General features: G+C 45.1%; 1 protein-coding gene across 1 annotated transcript in view; it reads right to left on the bottom strand.

Moving 5' to 3' along the window:
* Window positions 1-10,397, bottom strand: part of LOC121841431 (calcium-binding protein 8-like) — a 77,678-nt gene that overhangs the window by 43,163 nt on the left and 24,118 nt on the right. The window lies entirely within an intron of this gene.

The following is a 10,397-nucleotide window of genomic DNA, read 5'->3' as shown; positions in this document are numbered from 1 at the left end:
ACAAATGGAATTGTGTGACATTGTTGTGGGCCATTAGACAGTACAATAGGACAATAAGGGCCAGTAATACTGTAATAACACTCTAATCACACTATTCAATATCCCTTCCGTCCCTCTGCTGTTATCACAACACACACAGGCTGCATCCCAAATGGCATACTATTCCTTATATAGTGCAGAGCTCTGGTCAAAAGTAGTGCAGTAGTGAATAGGGTGCCATTTGGGATGCAGGCACAATCCATTAGATATCTCCTCCACTTACAATATCACAGCCCTGCCAGTGGTATAATAGCAGAATGGAGACGCCATTGCAGAGCATTCTGCAATAATGCAGCAAGACTGCTTGATCTTATCACACACACACACACTCACTCACTCACACACACACTCACTCACTCACTCACTCACTCACTCACTCACTCACTCACTCACTCACTCACTCACTCACTCACTCACTCACACACTCACACACTCACACACTCACACACACACACACACACACACACACACACACACACACACACACGTTTGTGATTCTAAAAGCTTGTTTCATTAGGGCTGATTTACAGTGTTAGTGTGTTGTTTCAAATCAAATTTGATTTGTCACATGCACCAAATACAACAGGTGTAGATCTTAACGTGAAATGCTTACTTACGAACAATAATGATGGTACATACAATTGGTACCAGTACCGAGTCAATGTGCAGGGGTACGGGTTAGTCAAGGTAACTGTGGTAATATGTAGGTAGGGGTAAAGTGACTATGCATAGATAATAAACAGAGAGTAGCAGCAGTGTATGTGAAGAGTGTGAAGGAATGTGAATGTATTTGTGCGTGCATGCTCGCGTGCGTGTATGCTTGTCAACAGAGCTAGATGACAGACAGGGTGTATAGACACATCAATCACAGTCAGATAGGCGTTTGACTTGCTGTCCGCTGGCTTCTAAAAGACAGAACAAAGAGAGAGAGAGGGAGCATTTAGACACAGACAGTGTTGTGAAGAAGGCGCAAAAACACCTCTTCAACCTCAGGAGGCTGAAAAATTTGGCTTGGCACCTAAAACCCTCAAACCTTTACAGATGTACAATTGAGAGTATCCTGTCGGGCAGTATCACCGCCTGGTAAGGAAACTGCACCGCCGGCAATCGTAGTGCTCTCCAGAACCCGATGACACAGGAAGGTCAAAAGGATAATCAAGGACAACAACCACCCGAGCCACTACCTGTTCACCCCGCTATCATCCAGAAGGCAAGGCCAGTACCGGTGCATCAAAGCTGGGACCGAGAAACAGCTTCTATCTCAAGGCCATCAGACTGTTAAATAGCCATCACTAGACGGCTTCCACCTGGTTACGTAACCTTAGAGGCTGCTGCTCCGTATACATAAACTTAAAACCACTGGTAACTTTAATAATGGAACACTAGTCACTTTAATAATATTAGCTTACTTTTGCTTGACTCATCTCAAATGTATATACTGATGGGAATTGATGTAAAAATGTATCACTAGCCACTTTAAACAATGCCACTTAATATAATGTTTACATACCCTACATTATTTATCTCATATGTATACGTATATACTGTACTCTTTGTCATCTACTGCATCTGGCCATCTTTATGTAATACATGTTTCACCAGCCACTTTAAACAATACCACTTTTATATGTTTACATACCCTACATTACTCATCTCATATGTATATACTGTACTCGATACCATCCACTGCATCTTGCCTATGCCGTTCTGTACCATCACTCATTCATATTTCTTTATGTACATGTTCTTTATCCCTTTACACTTGTGTATATAAGGTAGTAGTTATGGAATTGTTAGGTTAGATTACTCGTTGGTTATTACTGCATTGTCGGAACTAGAAGCACAAGCATTTTGCTACACTCGCATTAACATCTGCTAACCATGTGTATGTGACAAATAAAATGTGATTTGATTTGATACTGTATTATATTCTACCGTATTTTAGTCTATGCCATCCCGACATTGCTCATCTTAATATTTATACATTCCTTAATTCCATTATTTTGCTTTTAGGTTGTGTGTATTGTTGTGAATTGTTAGATATTACCGCACTGTTGGAGCTAGAAACAGAAGCATTTCGCTACACCCACAATAACATCTGCTAAATGTGTGTGACAAATACAATTTTATTTGATTTAGAATGGTGTCTACCAGGCAGGTGTCTTACAGGGCTATTTTTAACCTTTTGCAAGACTCTTGTCCTGATTTCTCCAAGTGGTTGACATTCCTGTTGTCCCTGGATCGACAAGTCAATATTGTTTTTTTAATGATAAGTATTTTACAGATGTGTGGACTTGTAACGCTCGTCTGATGGAGGCCGTCTCTGGAGGCTCCGGGCTGGAGGCCGTCTCTGGAGGCTCCGGGCTGGAGGCTGTCTCTGGAGGCACCGGATACACTGGGTCAGAAAGCTCTTGTTAAATTTTCTCAGGTTTTGCCTGGCAAAACAGAGTAGCCTACCTACATTAATATTATCCGTCTCTGGAGGCACCGGACTGGAGGCCGTCTCTGGAGGCCGTCTCTGGAGTGGAGAGACACACAGGAGGCCTGGCTCTGGGAGCAGGCACAGGACTCACCAGGCTGGGGAGACATACAGGAGGCTTCTTCCTTGGCCGAGGCACCGGATACACTGGGCCGTGAAGGCGCACTGGCGGTCTCGAGTGCAGAGCTGGCACAACCCGTTCTGGCTGGATGCCCACTACCACCCGGCAAATGCAGGACGCTGGCACCGAGCACACCGCTCTGTGAATGCTCAACCGAGACACAGTGCACATCACCCCATAGCACGGGGCCTGACCAGTCACTTGCTCTCCAAGGTAAGCACGGGGAGTTGCCTCAGGTCTCCAACCTGACTCAACCACACTCCCCGTGTGCCCCCCCCAAAAAATAATGATATACCTCAGTGGTGGTACTGGCTATATGTCTAAAGATTGCTGAAACATGGCACTACCTTTAATAACTATGGAATGAAGATGTAAAATATTCTGGCAAATAAATTACGATATTTGTAAGAAAGGAAAAGGCTACAGACAGATCATGCTTTCCATCCAATCCTGCAATCTCTGCTGCATACAGGTAGGCCATATGATGGTGCTTGCTCTAGACTCCAGCAAAGTGACATTAGGCAGTTCACACAAAGGATTGTTACCTATAACAAAGTTGGCAATACAACAATTACATTTTTGCCAAGCGATTATTATTTGCCAAACAATTATTAAGATTCATCCTGTATTGTCCGTAACATCATTACCCCATAGCAACAGATGTGGGACACACACACTCACACACATACACACACACTCCCAACCGTTCCTCCACAAACAACCACAAGTTTCAGATGTTCCATCCCTGAGGCCAGCTGAAGAGAAGACTTGATGTGCCAATGCATATACAGTTGTAGCTGTTTGAGAAGGCATGCAAAATTGAGCAAGAATGGGGAGATTTGATTATCCAACGTCAAGTCCGAAGTGATGGAGCTCAGATACACCCCCCCCCTACCCTGAAACACACACACACTGATTGTTGTGACCATTTCTCAAAGTATCTCTGTGCAGTCAGACCATTTGATTATTTTGTGCCACCAGGGCCACAATAATTTGCCCCCTCTCTGATTGTCCAAGTGTGACCCTCCTCCCCATGGGTTACTGCAGCTAGTGTTGCCAGCACTGTCACTACCTGGGTGGGGGCGTCCCCGGAATCCCCACCAGCTAGGTACAAGGTCATCAAGGTTCTTATTAGCAGATTTGAGAAATTCCTTGGGGGCTTTGGCTTTGTTGGACCAACCCTGCCAGGCAGGCTCAGACTCTTGAGGGGGCAGTGCTGCGTTAGTGGGTCTCTGAACACGCTTATCTCTCTTGGCTGCATATTATATAGGCTACTTGCAGTAAGCCTATTAAACAGATAAGGACTTCTCCTTAGTGTGTGGGTCGGTCAGGTGGGTGTCTAGGGTATAGGGTTGGGGGCTGTTCCATCATGATAGGACAATAAATAAACTTATTTTAAAATATATCATATATCTGCACAGAATTGAAAGCTCTCTCTGTCACAACCAATGCTTGCAGGCACAAACGGGCTGGCTCTGTCATTTGCAACCATTTTCCTTTTTCACTCAACTGCATACTTTTCCAAACACAAAATCACACACCCCACCTTCCATCACAATACACCTGCACATACCCACATACTGTGCATTCTATGTACTATTTGCTGTGTTCTTATCCCTACCATGTTGATTCCTACCTAATTTCAGGCTTTTGAATACTTTCGTGTTCCAGTTCCTTATATTATTAGAAAAATAGTTATTTATTATTATTTTACCCCTTTTTTTCTCCTCAATTTCGTGGTATCCAATTGGTAGTTACAGTCTTGTCTCATCGCTGTAACTCCCGTACGGACTCGGGAGAGGCGAAGGTCGAGAGCCATGCGTCCTCCGAAACACAACCCAACCAAGCCGCACTGCTTCTTGACACAATGCACATCCAACCTGGAAGCCAGCCGCACCAATGTGTCGGAGGAAACACCGTACACCTGGCCAGCGTACACTGTGCTTCGGCCCGCCACAGGAGTCACTAGTGTGCGATGAGACAAGAATATCCCTGCCGGCCAAACCCTCCCTAACCCGGACAATGCTGGGCCAATTGTGCGCCGCCCCATGGGCCTCCCAGTCGCGACCGGCTGCAACAGAGCCTGGGCTCGAACCCAGAATCTCTGGTGGCACAGCTAGCACTGCGATACAGTGCCTTAGACCACTGCACCACCAATGATCCTTTCTTCTAACGCTGTCTTATCTATTTATTAATACTATGAATAGAAAGTTGAATACTAATTATTTTACAACATTCCCTATCTTGAAAGGTATAGTGTATTTGTAGTTTATTTCTTTATCAATTGTTGTATTTTGGGCAGGGCTGTTTTTGGTTTTCCACGTTTATTGTTTTGTAGTGTTCGTGTTTATCTGTTTTTATTAAACATGAATCAATATAACCACGCTGCGTTTTGGTCCGCCTCTACTTCACCCCAAGAGAACCGTTACAATTACAATACAGTCTTGGTGTCTTAGGAACAGTTGGTTAACAATGTACAGTTTATCGACTACGAGAGCTACACGATTCCCTTCAAGTCTATTCACCTTGAAGAGTGGTTACAGAACTTTAAGCCGGTCTACAATTTTCTTCAGGGACTGATCATTCATTCCTACTTTCCTGCCAGCGAGTCTCTAGTCAAACATTATTTTATCTTTAAAGAATGCAAATTTGGCAACGAGTGGGTGTTCGTATTGCTTTCCTCTATCCGAAACGGTGTACATGTTAGCGTTTGATTTTGTAGACAGTATCGCCTGGGATCTGTAGTGCTGTAAGAAGGAATTATTTCACCACACTTTCAGGATCTTCTCCCTCATTTTCTTTAATACTTAGTAAGTACCAGATTTTCTCGCATAGATCTAGTCTGTATCTCAGGGACATATTTTCCTTTTTAAGTTCTTTAGCGTCCATTTAAACAGTATTGACGGTACCTTTTAGCTTGTTTTTTTATTTCTTTCTCCATTGCTTTTTCAGCTTTTCCAGCTTTTTCATCACTCATTTAGAGGATCGCCTTTATTTCTTTACTAACAAGTTCAAGTATGCCCAATTGATAATTTATTGATTTTAGGTCGGTCTACACTATTACTGTACCAGATTGCGAAAAGCAAACCCTTTACAGTGAAGATCTGTGAAGTTATTTGGATTTTTACGAGTTCTTTGAAAGACAGGGTCCTGAAAAAGGGATGTTTCTTTTTTTTGCTGAGTTTAGCTACCTAGCTAAGGATAATGCATGAACTCAGCAGCTAACACAGGCAGCTGTTTCATGGAAACTAGCCAATCTATTGTGCTTTAATTATGTCAATACTAGCTACACTGGTTAGCTAGCTTGGAGGAAGTATTTAGGGTTGCGTGCATTGCGTCTGTGCATTTAGCTAGCTACCGTCCCCTAGCCTACATTGCATAAAAGTGTGATGAGCTCATCCGTGGATGCACAGAGAAAATGCCTTTTCCCCCAATTTTTGGTGTCTCCTCACGTGGGGGATCGTGCTCTCTGATTGGCTCAAAGTCAAGTTGTTGGCCACTGACGAGCATTGCGATTTTACAAGTACAAATCGGTAGGTTCGTCGCTACCGTGTTGGCAATCAACAGGTACCGCTTTTGTTCTAGCAAGAACGGTCTCCCACTGTGATAAGTACCTATCAGCAGTCTATTGGCAGTAAGATTCTCAGTGTGTTTCATGCTTCATTCCCTTTCTGTTTCTTATTCCCTTTCTGTCTTTAATAAAACATTTCTCTCCATGCCCCCTTCTCTCCGTGTGTCAACTCTCTGCCTGTCACTCAGTTGTTGTTCTGTCTTCCCTTTTCCCTTGTTTTCTCTCTCTATCTCAACCCTTTTTATAATGCAGCAAAAACCACTGAATTAAAAGTAGTTTTGTTTAACTTTCCCCGAAAACACATATTTTCGCTGAACAGAAGTAAATTGAAATACACTACGCACGCATACATGCACACACACACACACCCTGGCGTGTCTTTTTACTTTGGAGACATGGGCCCAAATATCCCTTTCCCCATCATCATGGGACAAAAAGGAGAGATCAAAAAGAGAAGAAACAGAAATACAAAGAGTAGAGATGATGGAGAAGAAAGAAGAGAGGAGAGGACTGGAAAATACATGAGAGAAGAAAATGTAACCTTTATTTAACTAGGCAAGTCAGTTAGGAACAAATTCTTATTTACAATGACGGCCTACCCCGGCCAAACCCGGAGGACGCTGGGTCAATTGTGCGCTGCCCTATGGGACTCCCAATCACGGCCGGATGTCATGCAGCCTGGATTCGATCCAGGTACTGCAGTGACGCCTCTTGCACAGAGATGCAGTGTCTTAGACCACTGCATCACTCTGGGAGCCCGAAAGCTCTCCTTTCTCTCTCCTTTCTCTGATGCAGAGACCCCCCCTAGAATTACTTTGAAGCCTGTACACATGCACACACGGATGTACGCACACACACACATGCACACACACACCCTGGCATGTCATTTTCCTTTGAAGACATGGGTCCAAATATCCCTTTCCCCATCACCATGGGACAAAAGGCAAAGGTATGGGGTCTCTATCTCTATCTATGTGTGTGTGTTAATATCTATCAAAAACAGTTTTTTGAGCAAGCATCTCCACGTGCCTTGACTGCAGAAGCCATCACAGAGGGAGGGAGAAGAGGAGAGTAGGGGCAGAAGGAGGAGAGGGGAACAGAAGAGGAGGATATGGGGATTTGGGGAAATGAGATAAAGGAGACATCAAAAAGCGAGAAAAGGGGTAGAGATGATGGAGAAAAAAAGGAGAGAGGAGAGGGGAAGAGAGGAGAGGACTGGAAAATAAGAAAGGAAGAGAAGAGGATGAAAGGAAAGGGGGTAGAGCAAATGAGGAAAGGAAAAGAGAAGAGAAAGGAATAGAAAGGAGATAGACTGTTCTCTCTGCTATCGCACAGCAAGCGGTACTGGAGTGTCAAGTCTAGGTCCAAGAGGCTTCTAAACAGCTTCTACCCCAAGCCATAAGACTCCTGAACAGCTAATCAAATGGCAACCTAGACTATCCCCCCACCCCCACCCACACCACACCCTGCTGCTACTCTCTGTTATCATCTATGCATAGCCAATTTAATAACCCTACCTGCATATACATGATTATCTCAACTACGTCGACACCGGTGCCCCCACATATTGACACATTGACTGAACTGGTACCCCCTGTATATAGCCTCCACATTGACTCTGTACTGGTACCCCCTGTATATAGCCTCCACACTGACTCTGTACCGTCTCCACATTGACTCTGTACCCCCTGTATATAGCCTCCACATTGACTCTGTACCGGTACCCCTGTATATAGCCTCCACATTGACTCTGTACTGGTACCCCTGTATATAGCCTCCACATTGACTCTGTACCGGTACCCCTGTATATATCCTCCACATTGACTCTGAACTGGTACCCCTGTATATAGCCTCCACATTGACTCTGTACCGGTACCCCCTGTATATAGCCTCCACATTGACTCTGTACCGGTACCCCTGTATATAGCCTCCACATTGACTCTGTACCGTACCCCCTGTATATAGCCTCCACATTGACTCTGTACTGGTACCCCTGTATATAGCCTCCACATTGACTCTGTACCAGTACCCCTGTACCCCCACATGTATATAGCCTCCACATTGACTCTGTACCGTAATACCCTGTATATAGCCTCCACATTGACTCTGTACCGTAATACCCTGTATATAGCCTCCACATTGACTCTGTACTGGTACCCCTGTATATAGCCTCCACATTGACTCTGTACCGGTACCCCCTGTATATAGTCTCCACATTGACTCTGTACCGGTACCCCTGTATATAGCCTCCACATTGACTCTGTACCGGTACCCCTGTATATAGCCTCCACATTGACTCTGTACCGGTACCCCCTGTATATAGCCTCCACATTGACTCTGTACCGGTACCCCCTGTATATAGCCTCCACATTGACTCTGTACCCCCTGGTACCCCTGTATATAGCCTCCACATTGACTCTGTACCCCTGTATATAGTCTCCACATTGACTACCCCCTGTATATAGCCTCCACATTGACTCTGTACCGGTACCCCCCTGTATATAGCCTCCACATTGACTCTGTACCGGTACCCCCTGTATATAGCCTCCACATTGACTCTGTACCGGTACCCCCCTGTATATAGCCTCCACATCGACTCTGTACCGGTACCCCTGTATATAGCCTCCACATTGACTCTGTACCGTAATACCCTGTATATAGCCTCCACATTGACTCTGTACCGGTACCCCTGTATATAGCCTCCACATTGACTCTGTACCAGGTACCCCTGTATATAGCCTCCACATTGACTCTGTACTCCACATTGACTCTGTACCCCCCTGTATATAGCCTCCACATTGACTCTGTACCGGTACCCCCTGTATATAGTCTCCACATTGACTCTGTACCAGTACCCCCTGTATATAGTCTCCACATTGACTCTGTACTGGTACCCCACTGTATATAGTCTCCACACTGACTCTGTACCGGTACCCCTGTATATAGCCTCCACATTGACTCTGTACCGGTACCCCTGTATATAGCCTCCACATCGACTCTGTACCGGTACCCCCTGTATATAGCCTCCACATTGACTCTGTACCGTAATACCCTGTATATAGCCTCCACATTGACTCTGTACCGGTACCCCTGTATATAGCCTCCACATTGACTCTGTACCGTAATACCCTGTATATAGCCTCCACATTGACTCTGTACCAGTACCCCTGTATATAGCCTCCACATTGACTCTGTACTGGTACCCCTGTATATAGCCTCCACATTGACTCTGTACCGGTACCCCTGTATATAGCCTCCACACTGACTCTGTACCAGTACCCCCTGTATATAGCCTCCACACTGACTCTGTACCAGTACCCCTGTATATAGCCTCCACATTGACTCTGTACCGGTACCCCCCCCTGTATATAGCCTCCACATTGACTCTGTACCGGTACCCCTGACTATATAGCCTCCACACTGACTCTGTACCAGTACCCCTGTATATAGCCTCCACATTGACTCTGTACCGGTACCCCTGTATATAGCCTCCACACTGACTCTGTACCGGTACCCCTGTATATAGCCTCCACATTGACTCTGTACCGGTACCCCTGTATATAGCCTCCACATTGACTCTGTACCGGTACCCCTGTATATAGCCTCCACATTGACTCTGTACCGGTACCCCTGTATATAGCCTCCACATTGACTCTGTACCGGTACCCCTGTATATAGCCTGACTCTGTATATAGTCTCCACATTGACTCTGTACCCCCTGGTACCCCTGTATATAGCCTCCACATTGACTCTGTACCGGTACCCCCTGTATATAGCCTCCACATTGACTCTGTACCGGTACCCCCCCCTGTATATAGCCTCCACATTGACTCTGTACCAGTACCCCTGTATATAGCCTCCACATTGACTCTGTACCAGTACCCCTGTATATAGTCTCCACATTGACTCTGTACCGGTACCCCCTGTATATAGTCTCCACATTGACTCTGTACCGGTACCCCCTGTATATAGTCTCCACATTGACTCTGTACCGGTACCCCCTGTATATAGGCCCGCTATTGTTATTTACTGCTGCTCATTAATTATTTGTTTTTCTTCTATCTTAATTTTTTTGGAGGGGGGTTATTTTCTTAAAACTGCATTGTTGGTTAAGGGCTTATATTCAGCGCATGTGACAAATACAATTTGATTTGAGAAAAGAGCAGAAAAATAGAAGAGAAGAGAGG

Source organism: Oncorhynchus tshawytscha, linkage group LG30 (genome assembly GCF_018296145.1).
Source record: "Oncorhynchus tshawytscha isolate Ot180627B linkage group LG30, Otsh_v2.0, whole genome shotgun sequence".
NCBI classification, from domain to species: Eukaryota; Metazoa; Chordata; class Actinopteri; order Salmoniformes; family Salmonidae; genus Oncorhynchus; species Oncorhynchus tshawytscha.
The sequence above is the reverse complement of the archived record's forward strand: the minus strand, read 5'-3'. Positions and strand labels throughout refer to the sequence as shown.